At 38.7% G+C, this 15,660-nt stretch overlaps 1 protein-coding gene across 4 annotated transcripts in view; it reads right to left on the bottom strand.

Moving 5' to 3' along the window:
* Positions 1–271, bottom strand: part of NAALADL2 (N-acetylated alpha-linked acidic dipeptidase-like 2) — a 395,166-nt gene extending 394,895 nt beyond the window's left edge. For 3 of the 4 annotated variants that reach the window (XM_017726897.1, XM_017726895.1, XM_017726898.1), the window contains exon 1: positions 207–266. The gene's annotated coding sequence lies outside the window, so the exon portion shown is untranslated. Of the gene's footprint in view, positions 1–206 lie in introns of all 4 variants that reach the window. The other variant, XM_017726896.1, reaches the window with a different exon arrangement.
* Between the last annotated feature and the right edge of the window lie 15,389 nt (positions 272–15,660).

Raw genomic sequence — 15,660 nt, 5'->3', positions numbered from 1 at the left:
GCAAATACTTCTATAGGAGAAACTACGAAATAAATCTGGTTTTTAGTGGTATTCTCAAGCGTGGATTGTATTATGCAGCTTCTATACACACTCATAAGGTAATTGGTAAGAACTTCTAGCATTTCATCCTTCATAGGCACTGAAAAGTCAGTGTTATTTAACTGTTGCACAAATGTTAATAAAAAGTCATAATCCAGGGATCTTACCCCGGGACAACAGAAGGAATCCAAGAACCAAAGTTATTTCCAAAGTCCAGACGAGATCTGAAAGAGAGAATAACAAAGGGTTTGTGACAAAGCTGACACGGAGTCCTCTGAAAGCAGCAAAATCAAATGTGACATTTTTCATTTATTTGTAAATGCCTCTTTGGCAGTATGCTCACTCCAAACGACAGCTGACTCTTATAGAATAGGGGAGGTGATGGTAAAATAGAGGAATCCTGACAGTTGCTTTAATGAGATTCTGTATTAGGATCACTCCACCACGTTCCCTCAACAAGGAGTGTGCCCTTCACTTTCAATCTTATAGCCTCCAATTTGGAAAGCATTAACCCTATGAAAAACTCAACTCAGCCTCCTTTAATCACCATCACAGCTCTTCTTTCCACCTCCTTCACCATCTCACTGACATTTATCTATGGAGTCCACTCACAATTTTAAAGTACGTGTAAGTAGCATAGAGCAAATTAAACTTCAACCTGATAGCATTACTTTAATCAAAGTCTAGTTGCAGTGTGTGTGGTGAGAGGACAAGAATATTGAAAAAGACCTTAGTTGATATTAGGAGTGCAAACACACAGAGCCTTCCTTCCAGCTGTAGGAATTATGCTGCTGGAAGTGTTCATTGCAGGAACCTCTGATGCTCACATTTTCTTTATTACAAAAATAAATAGGGAAATCTGTAACATGACAGGGAACTTCCCTTGCAAATACTGAGAGAATAATCATTCTGGGAACAGAAGCAGACAAGGAATTTTAATAACTGCAACAACAGGGAACATGATACCAAGTATTTCAGGAAGAGGCCACTGGCTTGAGGGTCGAGTGCTTGAGTGCACTTATTCTGACATAACTCTTATCTGACACATTCCATTCTTATGTTTTCCAACAGTAACACATATTTTGTTGTTCAAACTTGTTTTCTAGTGCTATATTACATATCTTTCAATGAAACGAGGTGACAGCACTGAATGTATCATGGTAGCCTGAGGCTGCACTGAAATTAGTATTTTATCCTCTGTTAACATCAGTAAATCATTTGTATTACAATGGCAAGGTTTTGTAAGAAAAACACAAACACACAAACAAAAACCACCTGTCCTAGTGGCATTGCTACAAGAAGCCCGAATCCCAGCTCTTTTGCATGCTCTAGCATCTTCTGAGATGAAGCTGGGGAAGGCACGAGAGAACAAGTCCTTTGAGGAGCAGCTGAGGGAGTTGGGGGTGTTCAGCCTGGAGAAAAGGAACCTCATCAGTATCTACAACCACCTGAAAAGGAAGCTGTGGCCAAGTGGGGGTGGTCTCCCCAGCAGCAAGCAAAAGGACAAGATGAAACTGATACAAGTTGTGCCAGGGCAAGTTTTAGACTGCCTATTAGAACAAATTTCTTCACTAAAAGCTGTGTCACACCCTGGCACAGTGCCCAGGGAAGTGGCTGAATCCCCACGCCCAGTGGTATTTACAAGATGTGGCACTGGGGGACATGGGCTGGTGGAGGACTGGGAAGTGCTGGGTTAATGGTTGACTCGATTATCTGATTCTAGGCAAACAGGCTTGGTTTGAAAAAACTAAAACATCTGCAGTTGTACTGGTCAGAAAACAACTCCATCTCACCTCTGGAAGAAAGCTGGCTAGTAAGTCATGTTTGGGAAGTTTGCAATGAATTACTCTATACCACAATCTGCTAATCAATATACAACAAACATTGTATAAATCATTCATTTCTTGAAAGAAGAGAGAGAGATGGGTTATATTCATGAGTTACAGAGCAGTTTGCTTGACAGCCTTTAGAGAACCAGAGGAGTAGTCCATGGCTCAGAAAAACTTGTTTTTCACTGGATTAATTAGCTAAAAAAAAACACCCAAAACTTTTTGAGAGTATTGTGGAGCTTTCCAGAAGAAAGCTTTTCGGCACCTTCAAGTTGAGGATGCAGACTAAAGGCACAACTTTCAAGCCTTTTACAAAATCCTTCCTGGTGTATAAGATCTTTAAGAGTCTCAGTTGATGGAATCAAGGATTGTGATTCACTTTCAGTATCAGCATTTTTTTTCTGAGATTCACTCTTTGCTGAAACTCTTTTAAATTACCATAACAAACCCCAGCACATCATTAAATCACCTCCTGAGCATATCAGTCTGAGTTAACAAAGAAGAAAAAATAGAGTACACTTTAAAACAAATTCTCTGGAAGTTTTTTCTGATTGATATCAAATTTCCTAAGTTAAATGACCCGTCGTATCTCATTCCTAGAAATACACAGTTACTCCTAGCAACCTTTCCCACTTGGATGGAAAGCAGAAAAGGCCAGATTCTGGCCTCTACTCTGGTAAGGGAGTACCAATGAAAAATAATGAAGTCAGCACACATTTGGAAAGAAAATTACAATTTAGCTCCAAGGAAGGTTGCTTTATAATTCAGACAGGTGATCCGGATGCCCAGCAGAGCAATAATGACAAACATCACATACTAGAGGGAGTATAAATTTTAATGATATCACTCATAAAACCCACATTTTAAAGGTTACAAAACAGAAACAAGCTTACAAAAAACCCACATAAATCATTCAAGGTGTCAGGTTCCTACTCCTTAGCTATTTTAAGAACTAACAACCTGTCCATCACTAAATAAACTGGAATATGCTGCACTCATTTATGCAGGACTGAAAAGGGATTGTACACTAGAGTTCAGCGACATTCACCACCTCAGACTCTATTCTTTACAATAGCAATAGCCATTTATAACTTCACTGATTTATTCATTACTTGACAAAATTAAACAAAACCACTTGACCAAATTCACTTACCTCTAGACAAGATCACAACAAAACACAATTAGCACCATAATTACATGGACTTCTAATTCAGAGATATTAATGCACTTCACTATTTACTCATACACACCTCTTTGTGGGCCCTTAAATACAGGGCATTAATGGAGGATTAATGGGGCATTCCCATCAACAGACCAGATCACTTTCATCCCATGCAGATGAAAGAGAAGCAGAAGCTTATATTATCATTTTTAATTAATGTAAGTGGTCTGCAATTACAGCTGCATCTATTGCTGTCTCTATATACACTCCATCAACACAGAACAATTTAAATGGCTGGTCAGTGAAATGGTGACTCAGGGCCAATAAACCACTGTGAAGAGTGAACTTTGACAGACCCATCATTCAAACCCACAAATCACCTTCTGAGCTGGGTTTTACAGAAATGATGTGGAGTTTGACTCAGTGGTCATTTCTCTTAGTCACAGAAGCTGGCACCTCCATTTCACTGCAAGTAACTTTCAGCTCCACAACACAAACATACTCTGGGCTCCCCTCTGGGAGCAGCACCCCAAGGGCCAGGTTCACCACAAAAAGCTTCCCTTGCATAAGGCTTTCTGCATTCCATCTCAGAGATCAGGCCTTCAGGATTTAGTTTTCAGAGCTCACTCTGTTTTAACGTTACCTTTTTTTTCCTTACTATCCTTTTATATTTGAGCTGTTTAATGGATAACTCAAAGTTGATTTATTCATTATTTCAGAAGTAGACACACACTGAAAGACACTTGAGCAAGGTCATTTTGCCTTTCTCAAAGTCCAGCAAGATTATCAGTAAAAGCCTTATCCAAAATCCTCCCATGTCAAACAAAATATTTCTACTGGCTGGATTTAATACTGAATGCAGATCTGGGATCTAGTCTCAATCCAAATGGGAGTGCAGCAATCAACCACACAACTACAGAGCTCTCCCTGGTGACACTCACGGGATTTCAAACTGCAACCTTGCATTGGAAATTTCTGCATTCAATTACCACTTATCAGAGGCTACCAATCTCTTAAACTTTAATGGTTAAAGAAAACTCAGTGTTTGGTTCACAAAGGCAATAAACACCTTAATGCTTTTAGTAAGCTGTTTGCCTTATGCTGTGTTCTTAGCTCTGGAATCTTTTCCTGTAGCTCTGGAGGAACTTTCTTTAAGTAAACTGCTAACCTATTATTTTTCCAGTCTTTGTTTTCTCTAGGAAATTATTTAAGAAGAAAACCATCGAACAGTGTTCTCAGCATTCATAGAGCAGTGAACTTCAGAGACAGTAATTGCATAGCTGTGAGCTATGACAACTTTCCCATGGGGGAGAAATGACCTGGTAATTCAAGAACGACAAAGTCAAAAGTAAGGTAAGCTGGGGGAGGGAAAGGATTTCCCCCTAGGATGAGATAAATATAATTTCTCACAGCAGTGTATATGTCTCTTAAGCCTCAGGTGGTTTTAAGTTAATGAGATTAGTTCCAGCAGGCAGTGAAATCCCAGGATATAGGATTTATATTTCAGCACTTTTCACTTCATCCAGCAAGCACGGTGGAGTCAATCTTTGTGTCATTTTGTTATTGTCCTGGTTTGGGTCTTGTTCTCAGGCTCAAGCCTGGCTGAAGCACCTCATAACTTTGACTTAAAAGCTTAAGCATCATGTAAAGAGTGTGTTTAAATGTTTAAAAGGGAGAAGAAAGGCACCAGGCTTAATCTGTAGAAAAGGATTTTTTTAAACTTTTCAGATGTGTTTTTATTCAATGGAATTTGTTCTTGTTTCTTGTACTGTAAGTAAACCAAGGTCACATGCATTTTTATCCTGAACACACAAAAAGCCCCCAGAATGCACTGCTGTAAGAAACACTGCCTTTAAAATATTTACACCCTAAAAAGATGGACATTAACAGGTTTGGATGACTGGCTAGCTTGGTGTTCTACCTGCTCAGTGATTGCCACCCAGCTTGGCAATAACCAAAATGAGCTTCTATCCAGTGACCACCCACTGGATGTACAAGCTGCAGTTTCACTCCAGTCCCCAGAACTGCTCATACAAGAAAACCTTCACTCCTTTATACCATTATAAGAGCCGTTAAGCAGAAGGCTTTTAGAAGATATAAAAAATAGGGAAAAACTGAGGTCAGTGATAACACTAAGAATTCTTCCACATCCAGCCCTATTTTCACTTACAGTCACTGAATATGAAGAACAGCTAATTTAACTATTGTCTTGCATACTACTTTTGGCTGTGAATCTAAATTTAACCTTAATGCCATCACCACCATAAAGAAAATGCAGCAAAATCCAGTGTTGCCAACAGGCTTTAGGAAGCTCTTTCCATTCCAACAGGGGAATGACCTTTACTCCTCTTGAGCAAATGTGCAGACATCACATCAAGAAAATGTTCGTATTAGTCCCAGGCTCCTTTCCAAGACAGTCTGATTAAACTTCATATCCAGAAAGCACACAGAGGAATTATTTTTATTGGGGTAATTTAACCTCAAAATACAATATGAACTCTATTAAAAAGACTTTTCTAGAATGCCCAAGTCCATTACAAGGCAAGCTGTGCTTATTTTAGTTTTAACTTACAAGCCTGATTTTAATACAGGCAGATCACACCCAGACATCAGTGTTTGAAGTTTTCTGTTGGTTTATTTACTTCTACTCACAAATCTGCCTTCTCATTCTGTGTCAAAGCACTACCCCACATTATCTCTACTCTTCATCCCGTCCAGAGATGTCCTTCCTACTTCAGGCTTTAGCACTTTATTAGCCAGGTGCTTTCAGTTACATATGAAAAGTTCAACCATCTCTTTGCCAAAAGAAAGAGTGAGTTCCATCACTCCTCAGAGCCTTACTCTGACAAAAACTAAAGTTATTCAAAGTTCAGAGATTCATTTCCTTTTCCTCTGCAAGAACCTCAGCTGGTACAAACACGTATCATGTCACCAAAGAGAGGCAACATTGGCAAATGAATCTGAGGACAGAGGCCGAAGTCTGACCACGAACTGGGCTCTGGCACAGTTCAAAACTCTGCAACCTGATATGCTGGATAAACACCTGAGCAGCCAGTATCCACCAATACCTGGGCTGGCTGTAACTTGGAAAAATGCAGCTGTACAGGGATGTAGTATCCCACACAAGTGAGATAAAAATGCATTTACCTGTAAGACACCCAAATGTTTGCTTACTTGCAAAGTAAATACACATTTGCTGTCAAGTTAAACCCAGTGAGTATTTCCACACGTGCACAGATCAAAGCATGCAGTTTTCAATTAAATATAACATGCAAATAGGAATTCCAACAATAAGAAAATGAACTACCAGGGTAATTACTTGGGAAGTACTGCAATTGTGAGTGTCATCAGAATGCATTATGCTTTGTGCTGGCAAATGAATTATTTTGTAATGGGTCAGAGAACTCCTTTCCATACACTTCAATAATCAGCACACAAACTTCAAAGGGCTATCTATTTTAAATCTCTGCCATCATTTCACTAGCCTCTGAAAGAAACAGGCCTACCGAAAAAATACTTCTCCAAGTATGACAACCAGGTGCATTACCTTAAAATGTTTCCAGAAGAAAACAAAATGTAATGCTCTGCAAGTATTTACATTTCTTTTAAGGTCAGGAAGGTCAATTAAAATGAAGGATTTTGATTTCTAGCACAATTACAAATCAAGCCTCATACACAAATACCTGCCACAGGAAAAAGACTTTAAAAGAAGTGATCCTTATTAGATGTACAATAGTCTAGAGGATTTTTGCAGGAAAAAAGTGCAGCATTGTCATTCTATTTTAAATAGTTAATGCGTGTTCAAGTGGCCTTAATCTACTCTGACCAGGTCTTTAAAAAGGAAAAGTCTAAATGCTTGCTTTAACCTTACCTTTCTCTTGGTCAGTTCCACTTTTGCTACATGCAGTTTCATTGCTAAAAGAATCATTGCACAGAAGTTCCCTTACAGAGCCTATTATCAGCATTTGGCTGGAGACAGCCCAAAAGCACTAAGCTTCCTGAAAAGCAAAAACGAGAGAGTCAAGCTCTAGATTTTCACAAAAACAAGGAAAAATGGCCTGATTTTGAGAACAGCTTGCTGCACCCCTCTTAGCTGGCAAAGAGCTGCAATTTTACAACTGCACGTCACAAGCTTTGGATGCTCTCTCCTCCATCCAGAGGGCCATGCATCCATAGAGCTGGTTGCATGTAAGTAAGCACAAAGTTGTGCCCTGACATTTCATTCCCGTGGAGCAGATGCAGAACAGAGCATCTAAACCAACAGGGCTGCTGTAAATAAAGGGACAACTCATCCAGTTCAGTCCCAGAAGGTGTGAAGAGAAACTCATGCCTAGATGTGTACAGGTATCTGTCTTTATGCTTTGTTTCTTCATCTCACCTATATATGTTTATCTCTTTATGTCTGCAATGTTTAAAGAAAACTATAACTCTGGAAAATTGAGTTTTACAGAAAAGGGGGAGGAATTTAGTCTCCACTATACTGCTCTAAAAATGGTGCAAAGGGCATGTACACTTACAGACACACTTTCCTGCAGAAATAGAAAGTAGCCTTAATATAAGTGGGGAAAATATCACAGAGTTCAGGGAGGAAATTCCACTTTGAACATGAGTATAATCCAAGAACTGCAGCTGTGTCTGGCCTGGGACAGAGCACAGCCTGTCAGAGTCTGGTAAGGCTGAGTGATTTGAGTGATGCTAGAGAATGGCAATACTAAAGATGCTCAATTTTGCTTGCATTGCAAATAACGCAAAACAAGACTACTTTTGAGGAAGAAAAAATAAAACAAAACAAGGCGATAAAACATCAAGCTTGAAGTCCTCTACTCCCTGAAATTTTCACTCCTAAGTCCAGAGGTCTGCCTGTCAGAGGTGCCTGGACACATCAGGAAAGAATCAGCTTCCTTCTGCTACAGGAATGCAACAGATTAATCTAATGCATGGATGGAACCTTGTTTGGGAGAGGAGAGAGCTGCTGGCATCAGCCTGATGTATATGAAAGCAGACAGCCTACAAATTTTAAGGAAGTATGAAAACTTTATGAGATAGTTTTGTGATTTAAAATGAGATAATGAAATGGACAGAAGTTGTCAAAAGAATACTTCATTTTGCTTTGCTTACTGAAATAAGTATTGATTGATGCATTCTCAGCTTCGTTGCAGTAAGCATTAGATTAGGGCTATGGAGCTAACTCACTATGATGCATTGCATGACAGCGAGAAAAATTAAACAGTTCAAGCTGCAATCTTATCAGATCTCGGAAGGCTGGCAGGACGTGAGTGATCTAATAAGGAACCTCCACAGAGAGCTGGGAAATACAGCTGGGAATTCAGCTCTTGTTCCTACGGAGCATATGTCCAGCAAACCTGGTTCTGGAGGCTGAGACTTCACCCAGGCTTCTGACCATGGAGATGGCTAACAAACACCAGTGGCACCTTTTGCAGGTTAATCCTCTCTCAACACAGAACAGCTCCAGCTTGCATAGCTCACACAGACAGGAACAAAACCAAATGCTTTTGGGGAGTCCTAGAGTGGAACTGCTCAAGTAATTTTATTATTTTGATTACAGGTAAGACCTTTTTGGTTCAAACCGTTACAAATAGAGTGCTCCATCAATCCCCCAACAAGAAATGCCCTTCACTCTCCATGTTGGCCAGAAGTGTTGCAGTCTTTTCTGCACAGCAACCACCAAGTGGCTGAAAAATAATCACCCACAGCCAAGATTCCTGAACCACCAGACCACAAAGTCTCCCTAGAACTGCTGTGTACACTCAGCATATCAGGATGTTGCATATCCTTCATTAAAAGGACCACAGAACCACACAAAAACAACAGCACAGAGGGTTTCCCCTTGCATTGTAAGCCTAGGGCAGGAGTTTCCACACACAACAATACATTTCAGCTGTTGAAGAATGGTCTATTTTAAGTAAGTGGCAGTGTGCCAATGCTGGGTAAATGCTGTAGCAAGGTCTACCCTGTAATATTAAGATGATTGTGCAGATGGTCCTGGAGGAAATTAAGTACTGCTACAGTTCACTAATGGTTCTCACACCATGGATTCCCATAGTGTGCCTTGGTTATTCCACAGGACACAGCTTACATTAAGTCTTGTGTACTCACTTGCACCAGGTTCACAATCCTTAAACCTCCAAAATGGGCAACATAATCTCTTTTAACACTATTACATAAAAATTATCACATGAACATTAGCAGGAGTGCTCCAGAACAAACTCAGGCAAGTTCTACTTTTTCTTATTTTCAATTCCTTCACCAACCTCACTCCACTGTGAGTTTTCACGTCACACTGACTTCATCACTGCCACAGAGTATAGCAAAAATGTCCCATTTCACTACAGTGGAAAAATTTGTGTCCAGTCTTAAGCAAACAAGCAGGGAACACGACTTACTTTTGATATGAAGATAGTAATAACCTTGAGTTTGAAAACTGTACCTGGTGTTTCCCTGATCTTCACTTCCCATAATAAAGGTAGAAAATCCTCATCTCCAAATTACTAAAAATAATCAGTTGCAAGATGTGACCTTGGATAAAGCAATGTTAAATTGGCCAGCAAATTTTTTGGAGGCATCACTGTTATTAACTTGCAATTTTTTCATTTCGGTCTGCCAGTGATGCTTGGCAGGTTGTAATTTTTCATTTTCTCACTTGGCTGATGCTCACTCAAGTAGAGATTGTGGAGATAGTGGTGGAGAATTTTTACAAAGATTTTTCCCCTTTCACTCTATCATATCAGGATTCAAACACAAATTGTCTCTATGAGGTGGGTTACCTCTATAACAGGATTACTGACAAAGATCCTGTCAGCATTCCAGTAGCAGGAACAGTTCTTGTCTCATTTGGAACTCATGGGCTCTCCAGTGCATTAATGGACAGCTGGACAACTGCTACCTGTTTAGTTCATTCCCATCACAAATGATGTGCTCCAACTGCACTTCTGTTTTAATAATTAATATACAATAGAAGTCTAAAATCTTAGTGAATTAGTATTTTCCCTTGAGGTCACCACTCCCACTCCTTCAATTTCTTTTTTTTTTTTTAATGAAATTAAAATCTCCCTTTCCACTAAAGGAGAGTATTCCCCCACTCATGACAAAGTTTCTTTGCCTCCACATCACCTTCCCACTCTCTCATCATTTCCTTGCCACTGATTTAATGCATAAAAACTGTAATAAACAGCTCCTCCCAGTGATCATCCTGGAACAACACTTCCTATTTCTTAAGTGTTTGTGGGTTGTTTTTTTTTTTTTTCCCTTTTTCACTCCAAATATCCTCTCTTCACGAGGAAAATGTCCAGAATACAAACATCTGACTGAACAAACAGATCCAAAAATGTGCTTTCAATTAAGTTGTTCTGCCTGTGGTAGTGGTGAATCAAATGCATCCTCCTGCCAGAAGATCCATTTTGTGACAATTCTCTGACTAAAAATACCTGTCCCTCCAGCAACTCTGATCCAGGAATTGCCCACAACATGCTGTGAATATTTGCAGTTCTTTCCTCATTATCAGAAGAGATGTTTCTGTAACTACTCTCCTAGTTAGAGTTTGTGCAAGAAGGAAACTGCGAGGGGAAGTCAAAGGACACATTAAAGGCTGTACACCAGAAGCATCAGTCACCACACAAGGCATCATCATCCATCAGAAACCACAGTTCACACAAAACTGGAGACACTATGAGGCTTTTAATACTGGATACAGCCCAAAGGGTATTAAAACAGTCTGAAAAAACATGCCATTGCCTTCCTAATTATCCATTTTTAGCCTTCCTACTCAAGCCATGCATATTAAGTACGAAGAAGCAGAGGCTTGTGCAATCACTGACCTCAGTGCACAGAGAAACAAGCTCACATTTATTTATCTTGCCTTTGTCGTCTTTAACTGTATTTTCACATATGTATTATCCTAGCAACTGTATCAAGAATGAAATACATGACAAGATTGCCATTGAAAATAAGCTTCATCATTGATTCAGAAATTAAAATTTTGGCTGATAACTACAGTGACATAGTAAGGTTTCTAAAGTCATGTGACTGTACAAAACTGTAACTCAGATCTAATTCACTGCTTTTTATTGCATTTTCTGAAACATCTTTAGAAAGACAGCATGACATCAGTCATAGGCAGGGAAGTAAAAGCACAGGAAAGAAAAGTAGCCTTGGCCAAAGTCATTCAGGGGAACAGCAGCTGTATTCAAATAGTGACCAAGTCTTCAAAATCCTCGTGTTCATATATTCATATTCTAGACATTTTTCTTGTGAACAGAAAATACTTGCATAAAAATTATCAAAGAAAACAAAAAAAGAATGAAAGAAAAAAAAAAGAAAAAACAACTTCCATTTTTAAAGTGAGACATTTTCCCTTCAGTCATGACTACACTTCCAGCAGCCACACAGTCCAGAGAACAACAGATAATGTTCAGGAGCTCCCCAAGAGCCTATTCCCAGCTTTGACAGAGCTCCCAGTTTTGTGTTTCCTGGCTTACAACCCATGGAAAGTCGCTTTTAACATCTGCTGCTCCATTAACACATCCAGCAACACCATGAAATCAGCAGAGAGCACAGGGAACTCCATCCTCAGGGCATCCAGCAGCCTCGTGGGAAGCTGCAGCAGGTAAGGAATACGGCTGCACAGCATCGATCCTGCTTCACTTCATGGAGATGGCAATGCTAGTGCGACCATACAGAGCTTGCAGAACTACATAACTTCCACTCAGATAAAATTCTGATCCTAACAAAATATTTTTTTCTCAATTAACTTGGAACTAGGTTGGAGAATCTATACTTCAGCAATATATAAACACGTTACTATAAGCTACTTTTTAAGCAGGGTTATTTGGGGCTCGGGCTTTACATTTTTTCATTCACCTCTCAAACCGGACTTGTTCCATGAGCTGATTAACGCTAATTTAGCTCTGTTAGTGACCACTCGTGCCAGTCAAAGCATATCATGTGATGGAGGGACAACCCAAAACAAAAAAGGACACAAGTGAGTTGTATTACTCAAGGCTGCATTGCTCAACAACAGTGCAGAACACTCAAGTCGTTCCATGCATTTCTTTCCACCAAATTAATTCTCTTAAAATTACCAAATTTGCATCAAGTCTGACCTCAGGTCCACTGAAGTCCAACAACTGACACATCTGGATGGGGACATGAATTACAGATGTGAGCAGCTACAGCTCTGCAACCTCTGCTAACTAAGGTCTCTGCTTGTAAAAAGGAAACAAAATTTAATGTAGTACTAGGATTTAAATTTTAGAAAAAAAAAGCCTTGAATCTTCACGCACCTGCCTAAAGCTAATAAACTCATGCATAGATCAAGAAAAATAAAATTCAAATAAACTATTCATGGATCTTTGTTACTTATACATAAGGAATCCAATAAAGTAAGCTACTCTGGAAGCAAAGAATGCAAAATAAATGTGTTCCAGCTTCCTTTGCTGGATTTTCTTTTTAACCATATCCCACCCCTGCTTTGCCCTATAGCAACGTGTTTCAATAACTCAGACTTTTCTTAGGTACTCATTATTGTACAACAATCTATTCTGCATTTGATATTTATCTATGGAACAAGATGACAAAGACCCTACTCTCTCCTCCTCAGCGCATCTTTTACTATTAACTAAAAAGATTCCTTTGATGTCTGCTGATGCAGGACAGCACAAGTTTTGTGCTATCACATCAGTATGGCAGACTCACTGCAAGAATCCAAATACAGCTCCCAGGTCACCCTAAATGCATAAGGAATACGTGGAAGGGGCCCTGGACATGTGAGAATTGGGGCTGTTCCTATCAGCTCTTGACCTGCAACCAGCAAAAGTCAGCCCAAACTGTCAAAGCACTAAATGGGCAACCCTGACTATTCCATATTTTGTTTCAGCCATTTGTGTAGCATTTACAGTCACCTGAGTTTTCCAGTGACTGCAGATCTTTATTCATGAAAAAAAAGTAATTATCTCCTCACAAGGAAGTGAAATCTGTGAGATTTCAGTAAACATTCTTCAATAATTTGTTGAACTAGCAGAAGAAAGCTTATAATCACAAACATTAATGCTTTGGTGAGCAAGAGCTCTGACTAAAGCACTGGGTGGCCATCATGCAAATCCAGAGATCTAAGTTTCCTTGTCCCCAAATTAGCTTGATTAAAGCAGTCACTGCAAAAGCCAAGCACCTCAGATACCTCAGGTTCATTCTGGATCAGTACATGCTCCAGGTAAAGTCTTTTATTTTGCCAAATAGACCCACACATCCCCACCCCGGAAAATGGAGCTTAAAACAATGTCAGAAGAAGACTAAATAAAAGAAACAAAGGTTAGTTCCTGGGGAGGAGGAATAAATATTGCCTAGAAAGACACTAAGTTATTAATGAAAACAATTTAAAATTTTTCAAATTAAGGAATTTATTTCAGGAGCAGGGTGAAAAAAAAATAAAAATTTTAAACAATAATCCAATATTAATCTAGAATTCCTTAAAGGAAGGGGAATCTTAGAAAAAAAAAAAAACAAACCCACAATTTTTCCAACAAATCATGTAACTTCACTGCATCGATTGCAAAATCTTGCATATTTTAGGCTGTGAATACTTATTTTGTTCAAGTCTAACCTGTTTCCCAGTCCACCTGACAGCAAAGTGAGAACATAAAAAACAAAAGCACTACAAAAATGCTAAGAGTCTCCAAAAATGTCCCCTGGAAAAGATCTAGAAATCTCTCCTCTTAACAGAATCTTAGATAAACACTGAATCCCTCTACTTCATACTAGTGTTCTTACTATGAAGCCCTGATAAACCACACTCAATACTGAGCTGCCCAAAGTACTCCTGATTAAATTATTTTTCATTGGCCCTTCCTTTCAATTTTTAACCAGCTACAATAGCTAACAAAAGACAGCAGAGAGCTCTGCAGAATCTGATTAGTATGCCAGGGTTAAAAAAAAAATTGTTCTGAAACTGAAATCACACACACTGCCCTGCATGTTACAGTCAGTACCTACAGACTATCAGAAATTAAGTTTTAAGAAAAGCCCAGATTGAGAAAAGATTACCAGGAAAGACTGAGGTAATATTTATATTAGCTTCTGTACATTCAGGAACTTCTGGATGCATACAGAATGTCCCTAGGAGACTCCTACATCTAGATTTCCATCAGTGAATAATTATTCAGGTTTAATCCATTTCCAGATTGCTTTTTATTTGAGAAATATCTACCCAAGTTCCCACTCCAGTTCAGAAAAAAGGTCAGTGTGCATTTTAAAGCAGTTTGTGAGGCACATCTAATATCACTGCAAGGCAATTTCCTCTATACAGTTTCAAAGACAATTCTGTTCTTTTTCCACTTCTCCTCACAAACCACTATAACTTTGTGTCAATCAGCCGTCAATCATTTAAACAGAGGTACATTCACATAACAGGTAAGTTTCTAGATGGAATTCCTCCAGGGCAAGAGATAAACAATAAATGGATTAATATTCCCTACAGAGCATTGTAATAATAATCCTTGAAGTTTTTCAACAGCTTTTAGTTAATTTATTCTAGAACCAACAGTGTAAACGCAAGCCTCTAACAGAATAAAAATCAAATTCCCACTAAAGTAGTTTTAAAGATCTAAGTATCTTGACAGTTTCCCTTTAAATCACATTTATTTCAATTCTGAAAAACCAAATTACTTTGATATATGTCTTACACTGACACTTTTATGCCTTCTCAGGACAGCAGTGATATTCAGACTTTTGAACCTGTACTTAAAAATAATATGCACTAAAGGGCAAGAAAATCTTTCCCTCTCTTTTTTTTTTAGTAACACTTCTATCTCATCTTTCCAGGAAGTGTCATTACTTAACTCCTTTCAACCAAAACAAAGAAAAAGAAATGTCTCCATTAAACACAGAAGGAATTTGACTTCAAAACTGAATCACACAAAGTATCTGCTAGAAAAAGGAAAAAATTACTTGGGCTTCGCCACTTAAAAGAGATTATAGATCTAGAAAGATATTTTATTCTACAAAGGAAAAAAACAAATAAGAAAAACAAAGAGCAGAAAGTAGTCCTTATACATCAGTACTGTTTTTCAAAAACATACTCTTCTGTTTCTCACAAGATTAAGTTTTTTCAAGTCTCTCATCTACACTTGGATGAACAAAAAACAGTGAACAAAAAATTCTGCATTAGGAAGTAGCATCAAGAGCAAGTATTTTACTTACAACAATTCAACTAAAATTTGAGATTTACTAATGCTTTTTCCATTCCTTTCAAGTATTGGAACACAAGTCTTTTACTGGAAGAAAGGCTGGACAACACCAGAGAATTTCACCCCACCCTTCCAAAGCCTGTCAATCCCTGTGCTCTGACACACAACACAGACAACTCCACCAAGCCCTGATCTATCAGCAGCTAGAAAACAAGCACATTTCAATCACAGAGTGTGTAAGAGAAAAATAAACCTATTTCAAAAGGGAGACCATCTCAGGTTACTTGCACATAACTTGAAACAAGTCCATAATTCTTCAAACTTGCTATTTCCAAAGAAATGCACACTTCCTTTAATACACCTCAGATCCTTCTTAGGACAGGCACTCAGAAAAATTCCTATAAATATTCTCTACAAACTTTCTGGAAACTAT

Source organism: Corvus brachyrhynchos, unplaced genomic scaffold (assembly GCF_000691975.1).
Source record: "Corvus brachyrhynchos isolate BGI_N302 unplaced genomic scaffold, ASM69197v1 scaffold162, whole genome shotgun sequence".
Classification (NCBI taxonomy): domain Eukaryota; kingdom Metazoa; phylum Chordata; class Aves; order Passeriformes; family Corvidae; genus Corvus; species Corvus brachyrhynchos.
This window is presented reverse-complemented; position numbering and strand designations above follow the sequence as displayed.